The sequence below is a fragment of the Cornus florida genome, unplaced genomic scaffold, assembly GCF_030987335.1.
Source record: "Cornus florida cultivar Cherokee Brave unplaced genomic scaffold, ASM3098733v1 CherokeeBrave_3.0.0_Hap2_Chr01, whole genome shotgun sequence".
NCBI lineage: Eukaryota > Viridiplantae > Streptophyta > Magnoliopsida > Cornales > Cornaceae > Cornus > Cornus florida.
In genome coordinates, this window is record NW_026775571.1 from 96148317 (window position 1) to 96158972 (window position 10656).

Sequence of the window (10656 nt, forward strand, 5' to 3'; positions counted from 1 at the left end):
AAATTGAAAAGAAAACTACTAAAAGAACATCCATAGTCAACCATGGAGAGAAGGCCTACGTCGTCGGAAGAGTGAGTGATGGTCTCTGCTCAGCACGATCAAGCCAACGACTGGAATGGTCGAACACCTGAAAAATAGAAGTGGGTCAGGCCCACAAACAAGTTCTATCATACTACTATCCAAGCAGAGACTCGATACGCATATAAATTCTAACCAACTCAACAATAGCTAATAGTCCGTACATATGTATATTCACATTACAGGACTCTCACTGGACTATGGAGAGGGTCTCAACCTGAATAGAAGGCAACATGCAAAAACGCACCCATAGGTAAGCATGAGTACCTAGACCTAACAAGGTACACCTCAACCTCTCATATCCAGCTACGCATCCTACTGCATATACGCTCCATAACCGATAACTCTGAGACTCAAGCTCATATCGCGGTATCATAAAAGTATATTTAAAGTCTGATCCTAACTATCCATCAAGAATCCAGTTAGTCATTCAGCTTGTGCAGCTTCTTTGACTTAACATATATAACAAGTAATCCAGTTAGTCATTCAGCTTGTGCATCTTCTTTGACTTAAGCATAAGTAGGATTTATTTTGAAATCCATTCCCTTATTCCGTGTAGGTAGTATGTAGTATTTTGAAACTAATCCAAACCTAGACATGTCACCGTCCCATACCGGTGCATGTAATCCAATAACCAGTAGTTGATAAAACAATTTATAAGTGTAATTATCAACTATATAACAAATCCAACAATCGACAGTCAATCATTTAATTGTAACCATCAACTACTTCACATTAAGCATGTTATCACTTTGTTATTTAACAAGCCTATTTAACACTGCTCCACCTAGTTCCATGATTGATAAATGATGAGCACTAAAAAGTGCGTATTTAAACCCCTTAAGCTTAGGCATTCTAGTACCTTTATCTATCTTACTTTACCATTTTAGATTGATTTCGTATTATTTCCATTTTTAGGCACTTATCCCGAAAATAAGCTAACTCAGCCAAATAAGAGCTTAATTGAAGCAATTCTGAGATTAAACAAAGAAAGGAGCAAAGTGGAGAAAGAAAGAAGCAAAATGAAGCAAAGCAGCAAGTTCGATCGATCCAAGTCCAAGGTTCGATCGATCGAACATTGATCGATCTCAGCATTTCAAGATAGATCCAAGCCTTGACCCAAAGCACTTAAGTCCAAAAGTTCGATCGATCCAATATCATTCTTCGATCGATCGAACACCTTTATCCTTATCCAAATGATTGATCCTATCCACAGCTGTACCACCCACTAACCACTTTTGTCCTTTTCCCATAAATATCTCCCATAAATATCTCAAATTTGTCTTTTTCCAAAAAGCTCAGCCAGTTGGATCGATCCAACCTAAGTTCAATCGATCTCACTTACTTTCGATCGATCGAACTTCCTTAAGTGCGAAAAAGTTAAAATTCCATCTCATTGAAAGTTGACATTTATCCAATCATTAGGGAATATTGTGTGCATGACCCCAACTCATTTTGGGTGTCATTTTGACCTACCTATATAAGGATAAGGATTGTTTTTTCAAAGGGGAGCCAACATTATTGTCATATCATCTCTTGGAGAGGAAGCTAAGAGGAGGAGGAGGCTAGAGACACCATTTGAGACTCTTCATCAACAAGGAGCAGATTTCAACCATGGAGTTAGCCCTTGAGGGTTGGAGCATCCTCACCATGAGTCGCTAGACATCCTCTTGGGGCTAGAGTTAGCCCCAAGAATGCTTTCTATATCTTAATCTTGTGTATTATTGAGGGATTAGTGTTGTAATTAATGTTTTGACACTTTAATATATATAGATCTTGTTTAATCAATGATTTATGTGGTTTAATGCTTCCAATTGATCATTTCATTCTATCCATATGTCTATGTATGTTAGAATAGATATTCATGTGCTTATTTCTAGATTTTGTGTTGTTGATGCATGTCTATGTGTATTGATGCCATAAATTTAGAATTTGTCAAAACATAGTGCTTAAAGGAATATTCTTGTGATCCTCTAGATGGTTCATGCTCATATCTTGATGGATTGTGCCTCCTTTGGGTGTCCCTAAATTAGTTTAATTTCAATGGCTTAATTGTAGTTTAGTGATTGTATAATATTATATGGGAAGACAATCCATGCTAGTTGTTTGATGCTCCATACTTTTGAATGCAAGTAGCATATGTCTCTAATCTTGTGTTGTATTTGGATTGTGAGCCTAATGAAAAGGATTAATGATTTGCTAGATATGTTGTACTTTTCACATGCTATTTAGACAATATATACTTAATTGCTAGATATATTGTGCTTTTCAGATGTTGGTTAGACAATGTATGCTTAATTAGTCACCTTTGTTATTTGAATTAGCCAACATACACACATTAGTATTGCAACACACTAATTGCCCTCATTGGTCACTTGTTAATGATATAGAAATGCATTGCTTGGTGGTGATCTCTAAACCCCAAGATCTTTCTCTCTTACTTACTCTCCATTACATTCAATTACTTAGTTTAATTTAGTTACTCTCTAATCTAATCAACCAACTAATCAATTGTTTGATCACTCAACCTACTAACCCTAATAGCGATTCCACAATCAACTCCGACTCTAATCCCTTGGGACGATCCCTACTCGCCCTAGCTATATTTATAGTGAAAGGTAGTAGTGGCTTTTACAAATGTAAAACTTGGCCCTCGCCTAAATTGCACGCTTCTCCAAGCTTGTGGTCACTACGACCTACAATATAAAGGACCAACAATAAATACACATCATATATGCAACTTTTAATTAAATCCAAGTAAGCATAACAGAATATACAGATTTACATTCTCACCTTATAATACTACACAATTGTTCAGGAACTAATAACACAACTAATGTATGTTTTCATTATTTATCCATTATAAGCATACAATCGTCTTGTAATATAACATGCTTACAATTTACTATAGAAACACGAACAACCCATAACTCCATTCCCAGACAAATTGTGTGATACCCCTCGGATCCGAGACACTGGTTGATCAGGCCCAGGCCCAAACCCGAGGGAATATCAAACAATTAATATTTTATAACGAACACAGAAAACAAAATGAATTAAGAAATGAAAGTTTAAAGCTGAAAAGAGAACTAAAAGATAATCCTTAAATAATTAAATACTTAAATTTGATAAACCAAATATCCATAATTTGAACAACTCAGGAATCCATCTCTAGTGGACCCCTAATAAAAATCTCACACTGAATGGAAGCAAATGAAAGATAAAATCCAAATCCAAGATCTGGAAAGAAACCCTACATCGTCGGTAGAATGGAAGATCGTCTCTGCTCAGCACGAACAAGCTCAAGCCTGGAACTGACGTACACCTGAAAAATAGTAGTGGGTCAGGCCCACGAACAAGTTCTATCCTACTACAATCCAAGCAGAGACTCGATACGCATGTACATACTAAATAGTTCAACAATAACTAATAATCCGTACATAAATATATCCACACTACTGGACTCTCGCTAGGCCATGAAGGGGGTCTCAACCTGGATAGAAGGCATCACACAATACGCACCTGAGTGGGCATGAGTACCTAAACCTAAACAGGGTATACCTCAACCTTCACAGTCAGCTACACATCCAACTGCATATACGCACCCTAACCGTCGACACTGAGACTCAAGCTCATGACACGGTAACATAAAAATCTATCTAAACTCCGTTTCTAACCATCCACAAGAAATCCAGTAAGTCACTCGGCGTATTCAACCGTACCGACTTATATATATAAGGAGGATTGTATTTTATAACCCGTGCCCTTACTCCAAAATAGGTAGGACTTAGCAATTTGAGCTAATCCAAACCTAGTATGTCACCGTCCCATACCGGTACATACAATCCAATCCATCCGATAGTTGATAAAGCATATACAAGTACATAACAATATCAACGAGTCCATATCAAGCATATCAGAATGTAGTAACAACCGTTCTTGAATAGTCCCAACAAATTGATTAACATTGGAAACATAAATATCAATATTAATTACTCTATTCCACGCATTTAAATAATTTATAAATGCCAAAACCAACAATTCCAACCCAACCATGTTAGAATAGATTAACCATCATGCTTTAATAAATCCAACCACTGATTAAGTACTAACAGTATCAGTGTCAAAACCCACAGTTCCAAACTAAGCACATTAAAATATATTAGGAAAACATGCTTAATTAATCCAGCAATAAGCCATTACCTGATCACCCACAGGACTGTGTCTGTAAATATAAGTTTATTCCCGGTATCCATAATTAACAGAGCTTAAACAAATGTTATAATATTTATTTCCATGGCATGCATAATAAATCCAGACAATTTATCATACTGTTAGGCTCATATTCAACAAAATTGACGAATTAAATGTTAAGTTTAATCATCAATTAATCTTTAGCAAAAATACAGATTCCTTGTATGTAGGTATACTCTAAGAATTTGCAATTAGCAGTGCCCAAACTCTCACAAGAAATTTTACATTATAATCTGGAAGTTAGAAACTCCAAACCCACACAAGTCTGCAAGACATTCGTAATTAACTCCATGTAATCCTAACAATTAATGCTTTGTGTCCAATTCTATGTTAATCCAATCTTTGCATATTTATGTTTACTCTAGACCACTCCTAAACCATCCATTACAGTATTTATTCTCCACTAAAACACATTAAAACAATCATTAGGAAGCCTAATCACGGAAAATTGGAAAAACAACCAACAGAACCAAAAAACCCACGAATAAACAACCTGGAGCAGGCTCCAGAATATTGGAGCCGCCTCCAATGGCCCTGGAGCCGGCTCCTAGACCATTGGAGCCGCCTCCAGTCCAAGGAGAGCCGGCTCTAATCCAATAGGAGCCGGCTCTCTCCCTCCTCTTCTTCGTGTTCTCCTCTCCGGTCGCCGTTTACGCCTCCGACACTTCACAGTATAGGTTTTCAGAGAGTTTAACCTAATCCCAGAAGATTCCAATCCTTAACTCAGTCCTTGTTATGCTACTAATATGGATTAAACCAAGAATTAACCAAGAAAGTTCAAAGTTAAACAGTTTACAATTTTTAAACCAAATTCAGTTTCAGTTACACTCTAAACATGAAACAAATAACGTTTTTATTTTTAAACATGTAATTCATCCTGGAACCATTGAGTATGCAAAGAACACGAGTATAAGGGAGAGAGTAAGGTTAGAACTTGCCTTTTGAGATTTTTGTGAAAAATCTCTCCGTTGTCTTCTACGATCTCCGGCGATTCCTCCTACAACTTCCTCTGTTCCTCGTTTCTAATTCCACAGACGTGTTTTGGTTTTATTATTTTTTCCCCTAAGCAGACTTATCTTATATATTTATAGGCAACCAAAACCCTAAGTCCAATTACATCTAAAGTCTGAAACGCGGCCCATAAACACAACCTAGTTTATAAACCCTGTCGGCGCATTAAATTAAACCTAAACAGAACTAAAACCCCAACCACACTTTTATACCTAGTCATAAATTAAAACATGTAATTACTAATTCAATTAAAGAAACAATAAAATTCCAAGTTAACGTAAAACAGAAAATAACATACAATTTACAGAAAATTAAAGCCAAATAAATAATTAAAACAATTAACTTAAATAATCACAATTAATGTAAATAAGTCAAATAATTAGTTAAACCAAAGAAAATAAATAAACCAACTAATTAATTCAAATAACGCAAATAAGTCAAGTAAATCAAATAATTAAAAAGTCAATTAAAACATAATTCAAAACAATGAATGAACCAAAAACAATTAATGAACATAAAACAATTAAACAAAATACCGAGACTATCCTTTTGAAAATTAGGGGTATTACAAATTGCTATGCATAAGGTTGTGCAATTTAAACCCTCAGTCCACAGACAGTCTGCTAAGTTACTTAAATATCATATACTGTTTTATCAGCAAACAGACTGGATTTATCATACATTATCAAGCCCTCTGACTACTTAATTTGATCCTAGATCCCAACCAACACTCCCAGTTACAGCTCCTAAACACACCCGTAGCATCATAAATCAGTCTGGAATCAACACAGAGGGTCAAAAACACAACAGAGGAAGAATGAGACATCTCCCCACAAGGGGAGCAGCCTCCCCTTTAAGTGGAGCATGCTCCACACCATGTGGAGCCACCTCCACCATTGATGGAGCCGGCTCCCCTTTGTGGGGAGCCGTCTCTTTGGCCCTTTACTCCCAATCTGCTCATCTTTTCCAATTGTGTCCTCTCCGGCAACGTTTGGTGCATCCGTCTTAAATTCTAAGGCTACTACTGGTTACAATTATATCCCAATGTGATCCAGAAATAGTTTAAGGCCTTAGTCACTCCTTGACAACAATCGGAACAAGATTTATGCAACAAGAAATTAGAACGAGCAGTTTTCCCTTCAAGAACACACACTGTTCTGAAAAACTCAACCATGTGAACCGATGTAATGTTAATGCTTCTCTAAGTGTTAAAAACTAATTTCACTCTTGATATATCAGTTTACATGAATTAAACATCTAGTTATGTGAATTAATTTACGAGTTACATACGAAAGATTATAAACAAGCAGTGCAACCCATGCTACGTTCAGTTTAAACAAAACAATAGAGGCATGCAAACAAATCCACTTTTAATCTTTATAGATTTCTAGAATTGTGTTAGAGATGCAAAGAACACAAGCCTAAGGAATAGAGTTAGGATTAAAACTTACCTTACTCCGACGTCGTTCTAAATTCTCTGGTGACTATCTGTTTGCTCCTCTGGTTTCTCTCTCTGCCTCCACCACCATGAATAGGGTTCTAAAACCCTAGACATAATTTTACCCGTATATTTATAGGCCACTAGTCTTAGGTTCCATTAAACCCTAACTGACTTACCCGGCCCATAAACTAACCTATGATATATAATTGTCGGCTACATATAAGAATTGTAAACCTAATTTATAGCCATACGTGTGCAATCATATATATAACCACGTTAAGAAGGAAACATCAAATTCAATTAAATAATTAACTAAATTTAATTAAATAAATTCAATAAAATAGTTAACTACACTGAACACAATTAATTCTCATGTACAAGTAAATTAATTAATCACTTAAAGTAAAACAAAATCCAATTAAATAACAAAAAATAAACTCACAACTAATAACAATTAAATAAAACTCACAACGAATTCAAACAACCAAACAAACCAATAATCAATTAAATAAATTAAAAATTCAATTAAACAATTAAATAAATACCAGGACTATCCTTTTAAAATTAGGGGTATTACAGATTTAGTAAGAGGGATTTCCAAGACGCTAATCTATCAGCAACCCGTTGAACAATGTAATGAAAACATCCCATTTGGATCGACCAATAATTTCCGGCATACCCAGGTACTTAGCACAAAGTTTTTCCTCTTTAATCTCTAATAACTGGCTTATCCTGGACTTAACCTCCTCCAGAGTATTTTTGGAGAAAAAAATAGAGGATTTAGCAAAATTAATTTGTTGCCCAGATGCTTTTTCATATTTTTGAAGAAGAGTCTTAAGAAATGTAACTTCTGAAGTATCAGCCCCGCAAAAAATAATAGAATCGTCTGTAAAAAAATAAATGTGAAACGGCTGGAGCGTGCGGACAAATTCGAATACTGGAAAAGACTTTGTGGTGGAGGGCCCTCTGCAAAGAGAGAGAAAGAGCTTTTGCACACAAAATAAATAAATATGAGGATAAAGGATCCCCTTGGCGTAAGCCACGGGTAGGCCTAAATAACCCCATAAAGCAACCATTAATCATCACAGAATAAGAAACCGTAGAAATACAAGCTTTAATAATTTTAATCCAATGAGAGTGAAAACCCAATTTAGCAAGCATTGTCAATAAAAATGACCATTCAATCCTATCATAAGACTTGCTCATATTCAGCTTCAAAGCAAGAAAAACATTTTTTCCTTTGTGCTTATTTTTTAAATAATGAAGAATTTCATGTGAAATTAAAATATTATCAGTAATGTGACGCCCTATAACAAAAACACTCTAAGATTCGATAACAAGAGAGTGAATAAATCCCTTGAAGAGATTAGTGAGCACTTTAGCAACAATCTTATACGAGACATTGCATAAAGAAATAAGCCGGTAGTGTGAAACTTGGGTGGGGGTATCAGTCTTAGGAATTAACACAATATTAGTATAATTCATACTAATAAGAAAGTACCCTAAATGCAAAAAGCTACTTACCGCTGAAATTACCTTATGTTTAACCAAATGCCAGTACTGTTGGTAGAACAGGGGAGTCATGCCATCAGGGCCAGGAGCTTTACAGGGTTGCATAGCAAAGACAGCACATCGGATTTCCTCTTCGGTAGGCAGTCGGAGCAAACTCTGGTTCATCTTGTCAGAAATGCGTGAAGAAACATGATAGATGGACTGTTCAATACCAATCGGACGTTGAGTTTAGAACAACCTTGGAAATAATGTAAGAAAGTATCCTGAATTTGTGAATCATCCTCCACCTAATGCCCATTCAGATCTTCAACACCCGAGATATGATTTCTGCGCTGCCATCGAAATCATACCCTTTATCATTCTAGTAATCCACTGAAAAAAAATTACAGTATATGATTAGGGTGGTATTATACGAAAAAACCAAAAAAATAAAAAAAAAAAACACACACACACACACACACCTTATATGGTAGGGTGGTATTAATACTCTATTCAAATATTTTGATAAGACAATGCTTAGCTACTCACCGGTGAGTAGCTTCACCCTACTCACCCCTCATATGTTTCAATAACAAAATAATACATCAGTTTTAATAATAATAAAAAAATTAGCAAAACAATAAAATAAAATAAAAAAGAAGAAGAAGAAGAAAAAAGAAATCGGATCGACCCATTTTAATTGGGTAATCACCATTTTTTCTTTTCTCTCTCTCTCTTTCATCGATTTCTAAACCCACCCCTTCTCTCTTTCATCGATTTGTTGTACACTTCTTTGAAAAATGATGCCTGTGAGTAAACTGTTTCTCTGTGTATGCTTGCGCTATGTGAGGGCTATGGGTTTTTGAGTTGGTTCAATTCTTTGGGAAGTCATGTTTTTCTTGGGATCCTGCCTTCAAGAAGTGATTTATTTTTTAAGGATGGGATGATCACAGGCTCAGCTGCTGCCGCTTCTCTATTTTAATTTTGTGGATTATGTTGTCTTCTCTGTATATTGTTGTGTGTGACCTGTGAGGGCCATGCTTGTGAGGGCCGTGGCTTTAGGTCTTCTCTGTACTCTGCTTCTCTGTGTGTGTATGTGGATTTTGAGGACCGTGGACATGATTCATTGCTCTGCTTCTTGTTTTTAAAGGTTTAGTTATTTGTTGCCTTTTGGTGAGGGTAACCATCATGTTGGTTTCTCCCTCTGCCTTTTGTTGTTTTCGTGTGAGGGTATGCCCTCGGATCTCCCTATATCTTATTGTTTCATTTTATAAAAAACTTTCCTCCATTTAGATAAAAACAGAAAAGAAAAAAAAGGGACCCCTTTCTAAAAATTAAACCCAAAATGTGCAAAGTAAAGAATTAAATCATACCTCCACTATAAGACCTAGTTGAACTCACAGTTCTTGCTTGCTTGTTGAGTGATGATGTTCAATGGAGCACGAGAGGAAAAAGAAAAATAATCCAAACACGATTCAGACATGCTCGCTCATTGATTGATGATGTCCTATGGAGGTGAGAAGAAGAAGAAGAAGAGTGGAGAAAGAGGAGGGCGTGGGTTTGGGAAGCGATGAAAAAGAGAAATAAAAGAGAAATGGTGAAGAAGAAGAAAAAGAACAGTGAAAAGAGGAGAGCAAGAGAGAGAAAAGAAAAAGGGTGATTACCCAATTAAAACAGGTCAATCCAATTTATTTCTGATTTTTTTTATTATTTGCTGATTTTTTTGTTAAATCTGGTGTGTTATTTTGTTATTGGAACACACAAAAGGTGAGTAGGGTGAAACTACTCACCGGTGAGTAATTAAGCATTATCCTTTTGATAATACGTACTGACGCCCGCGTGTATCTATATATATATATATATATATATATAATTGTTTGTTTGACTTAAGGATAAATAATTATGAAAAGAATTAGTCTTATGTAACGAGTCTCTTTATCAAAATCAAAGATATTTTCCTACTCATAATAGACGTTCACCGTGGTAATAGTTCTAACTTTGGCGGGAGTCGGTTTTTTTTTTATTTTTTTTATTTTTTTTATTTTAAATCCAGATAATCAATGATTTTGCAAATCATCAATGAATGCGATGATGTCAGGTGCTTGTGTGTAAAGTAAGAATGCATGCTTCTGATAAATCGAATCTAAAAGGAAACTTTTAGAATTGAAAAGGATTTTTGGTTTCTTTAAAGAGTTACGAGTCAATATAAAAATTGACTTGACAAATTCACATACTCCAATTCTCTTGTATTTTTATTGGTGATGGTTCAAAATTAAAAAATATCTTTGATTTTGACGTTCCTTTTTCTAGTTACTGGAATACCCAAAAAAAGTCCAAAAACAAAATTTATACATACATAGTTTTATACATGCATATATATT